The sequence below is a fragment of the Trachurus japonicus genome, chromosome 7, assembly GCF_045865225.1.
Source record: "Trachurus japonicus isolate A0001 chromosome 7, Traja_1.0".
Lineage (NCBI taxonomy): Eukaryota > Metazoa > Chordata > Actinopteri > Carangiformes > Carangidae > Trachurus > Trachurus japonicus.
In genome coordinates this window covers 24,615,907-24,620,893 of record NC_140913.1, presented here as the reverse complement: position 1 = coordinate 24,620,893, position 4,987 = coordinate 24,615,907, and positions in this window count along the sequence as shown.

Sequence of the window (4,987 nt, the reverse complement as noted above, 5' to 3'; positions counted from 1 at the left end):
GAAAACTTTTTTTTCTTTTTTTTTTAAATCATTAGCGGTGCTTATTTACATTTTGGTGCCTTCGGTCCTCTCTGCCTCGCATCGTTTCAGGAAATAACTGGGAAGGTTTCAGAATGTTTGTAAACTGAAAGCATATTTTCTAACAGACTTGATGACACCTGTCGTCTCCACCACAGATTATTGTAAAAGGTTTGAAAGTCCGAGGCTCGATCCAAAAACGCTTTTACACAGCAGAAAATCACGTTGCTTGATCCGAAACTGTTTAACACGACAAAAAGCTGAACCATGGCCTGATAATGTAGTTTGATCCGACACTAGACTGCGCAACATGCCGTTTTTTTAATCCTAGGTTAACCGGATAATAAATTCATAACCGGATAGCAGATTGCCTACTCGGGTACCCGGGTACTCGGGTAACCGTGCACATCCCTAATCTATATAATATAAGTGATTGCCGTCGGAAGATACAACTATTTAAGACTTATATTAACACAAACATTCTGTTTACTTCTGCTTTAACCATCACAATTACTCTGAAGCTTTTTAATTAAGGTAGAAATGTAGCTAGCCATGGGAAAAATTCTGCATAGTTCCTTTTTAAATGAAAAGAGAGTAAATGGAGAGAGAGAATGGGGCAGGAACTTTGGGGCAGTTTAACATTGGTGCGTGTCTCCACAGCAGGAACCTCCCCTGAAGGACGATCTCCAGGAACTTTTACGGGGGCTATATGAGTCCCTGCCTCCCGTGTAGGTACTCAGACAGAGAGGCTACAAAAAACTGGGTGGGGCTTGATGTTTACTCTGTGCTGGTTTACTCAGAGCATGATGTGACGCCAACAGAAAGCACAAAAATAAGCTGCATTTTCAAAACTACAAGAGAAGCATAAGTAGAAAGCGTCTATACGGCCAGAAAAACAACAATAACAAGTGCAGTAAAAGTAAACAAGATGTATGATAATTGGACAGAGACTATATGAGATAATGCGATGATCGAAACTGCTGCATAATGATGACTTCACCTCAAGAGTTTTCTTAACTTGTAAAATCAATCTTTTTTTCCAGCTTTGTATGATTTCAAGCCTCTGAATACGTCCAGTGACATTTGGAATATATTGCGATGCCGGAGTCACACCAGGAAATATGGTCTAGGAAGCAATCCAGTGGGTCGCTGTTACTCAAAGCCAGCCAGTAAGAGAGAGAGAGAGGGAGAGAAAGATAAGGAAATAATCAGAACAGAGAGGCGAGGACTAACTTCTTCAGCCAGAATGCACTGACAGATGGGCTCCAACTTTTATTCTTTGGTATCCCTCCTGTCTTACTTTATCCAAAATAACCAACACTGTCTCTGCCTGTATGTGCTGGCTTATGGAAGCAATTTAGTCTTTTATAACCTTTATACAACTTTAGCGCTTAGTATACACAATAAAGCAAAAGAACACCCCTGAAGCCCGAAACTCCCTTATCTCCAGTTTCTTATCTATCATTAGCTTTGGCCTTGTGATGAGTGCTGGGGGTTTGCAGGAGGGGTGGAGGGTGGAGGGGGGGATAATCTATTGAAATATGGTTTCATTTTGGATAGACTTTATCAGCAAAGCTATTTAAATTCTGATAATGAAGAATGCACTGTAAATCCCCCAAGTGCCCTTGTACCACCACAACATACACACAGCACAACAACACGCGGTGGGTGGTAATCATTGTGTAATCACTCAAACAACAGCGCACATCTAGGCCTCTGAGCCTGCAGCCACTCCCACTGCAGCCCAGCCCCTCATATTTGCTTGCATTTGTTGTGGGATCTGAGCAATAAGTAAAGCCTCCCCTCCTCGCGGCCCTCTGAGCCAGATTGAATTGCAAAAACATGTTGCACCTGGTGCAGCAAGAACGAGAGAGCCGAAGCAGCAACGTTGTCTGCATTCGCTATCCGATGGCTGCAACCTTATTGAAAATCTGATAATGATATTTGGTGAGCTTAATGGTTGCCCTCTGCAGGCTATAATCAGTCTCACTCAATCCCGTTTTCGTACCCGCCGCTCTCCCCCTCTACAACCCCACCCCCCACCCCTCTCTTTTTCATCTTCTGCCTCACTTTCACAGCGTGCGGCTGACAGAGAAGCATGATCTACGGCTGCTTCTCTCAGTTTTTAAAACTCCCGGCGCCACATCATTTTTCCTTTGCCTTTGTTTTCCAGTCGAATTAGCATTAGCGATTCAGAGTCCTGCTCAAGGACCCTTCAGCAGGGAGCGATGCTAATGTGACGGAGGCTCGAATCTACGCCTCATAATTAAAGGAAGGGGTCCTTGCTCATTACACTGCACCCCCCGCTACTTTATAGTAAATGTAGGATGCCAATACGTGGTACATGTTCAGAGCTTTCCTCTAACATGAAATGCATAATGACCCAATTTGCCCACAGGGATCATTAAAGTTTCATCTTATGTGTTGTAATGGAGTCATACAGACTTTAGTGAAGGCCTACATCTAAAGCTCTATCTGCCGCTGCTGTGGCTGACATTTTATTAGGAGTTCCTCCAGAAGCCGGAACAATACATCACTTCCTCTGAAATACCTAGAGGCTTTCAAACCACATTGGCATTTTCATTGTAACACATTTGCAATAATTAACAGAGCTAACTTTTTTATTGTGATTAATAATAGAGTAGAAGATAGCATTATTGAGCTACACATTAAATTGCTCTCATTAAACTGACTTTCCTGAATTCACCAACTCAGACTACTAAGCGGGACCGTGGAAAGGTCAATGTGATCATTATGTAATTTAGCTGGAGAACAATTATGAAATGGTCTAATAAGAGTGATTTCTAATGAGCGGTGTGAGAGTGACACCTCCTTCTCAGTGGAGCTAATCTATCTAATTGTCAAAATGAAGATCCATTTCAGAGCTTCCATGTGAACCTAATGTAGCCAAACGGCTTCTTCTTCCTGCAGCCCAAGTAAAAACTGTATCAGTTTTAGCATATAGTGCTGAGAAGCTAAAACATCTTTTTCAGTTGAATAGATTTGCATTTTCTTTATTTCTTGAAAAGGCTTGGGCAATGAGACAAAGAGAGATATATAGTTGAGTACTGAAAGTAATCTGAAATTGTATATTTATGTGTCACACCTGTGTGGCAGGTAATACCAACAGGAAGAAACTGTCTAGTCTTTGTCATTTAATGTCTTGTAATCCCATATGGGATGGGCCACAGTGGTGGCATGACATGAAAATTAAAAATTCATTCATTCATTCATATAGTTGTACCGTAGCTACTTGAATATTTCCATTTTACACCATTTGATGCTCATACTCTCACACATCTTTAAACATATGCCTTATGGATCTTCTAAAATGCAATTCATTTTTAAAGATTAAACCAGTGGTTCCCATTTCACAGCATTAGTAAACATAAAATCTGCATATCAGAGCCTTACGTTTTCCTCCTCTCTGCCCCATTAATCATCTCACAACCTCCCCAGATTTATCTTATGACCCTTCAGAGGCAACCACTGGATTAAACTACCTAACTGTACGTAAAGTAATTAAAAAAATGTCTCCAGCCCGACTGGCCACAACAGTGAAATGCTACTTTCAGGTTGATGCATTGGTATAAGCAAAGTAATAATGTGATATACAATTATAAATCAGCTGCAGAGGCCACTTCTCTGCACACTGAGGATAATAATACTTTTTAAATGCAGGACTTTTACATGTAAAAAGGTGCATTTTCCTATAGCTGTATAAAAAAATATGAGTACAGCTTCTCTGCTATAGACTCACATAAGATGCTCTTTTTCAGACATCCTTTCAGAAAATAAGCCATTCACTTCCTCGTGTACAGCACAAAGTGGAGTTTAAAAGTATATTTTGAAAGTTTTGGCACCTCATTGGCTTCGCTACAAATTCAATCCAAATACAGTCTTTTCCCTCCTGTGCAGGCAAATACCTTTGAGGTGTGTGGGGGGGGGGGGGGGGGGGGGGGGGGCAAAGTTAGAAATGGTTCCAGGAGACCAACTCTCCATTTTGCTAGCTTCAGCACTCAATAGCTCCATGATTAAAGCCAGTCTATTTTATTGATTGAAAAGGAAGGAGAGAAAACCTAGAAACCTTTCTACTCTTCAGTCGTCGCTTTTCCATCTGTAAAAGTGGTGGAAAAAGCCTCCCTTGACCATGTCCAGGCAATCTGGTTTGAGCGGCCCCTCTGCTGTTGCACTCAGTGACTCCGGCTATGCTCTGTTACCTCATCTCATCAGCTGGGAAAGTATTTGTGCTTGTAGCTGCAGAGAAGGCGGCCACCAGTTAAATTGAGTTACCTGTTCAGAGATGGTTTCATTTTCCATGGATGGCCCCGGAGATCCTTGATGGAACTGCTAACTGCTCATCACCCCTCATGTCCCCCCGTGTCTGTCTGAGCAGGGGGGGGCGCGGTGACACGCAAACAGCCACGACGACGCGGCTCAGGTGGCACAGACAGCTGGCTGCAGGATCCATCACACCGTCTCAACTGGCCTGTGCAGTCGGCGTAAACCTGCCCTGATGTTTCTAGCTTCCACCTCTGTGAAACAACATTGTGCCTTGTAGCAACCAAAAACGTAATAACAGCCAATAACGTAATCATTTTGACCATTTTAAATGTAATAAAGCCAATAATGTAATAACTTTTTGCCAATAATGTAATAAGTTATTACATTATTGGCTGGTTATTTATTATGTTACTGGCCTAGTATTAAAAAAAACATTTAAAATGTAATAACTGGTGCCGATAATGTAATAATACATAAATATGACTGCATTTCTTGGAAATAAAAGGATTTTTTTGCAGTTTTGTGCAGTTTGCTAATCAAAAATAGGTATAGTGGATGACATAGTCGTCATATTTATTCATCCAAGATATGTACTATCTTTCACCTCTCTCTCTCTCACTTCTACCATGCTTAATGATATGTTTGCAAACGGAAGAAGTAAGCATTGTATGTAGGCTATCAAAAA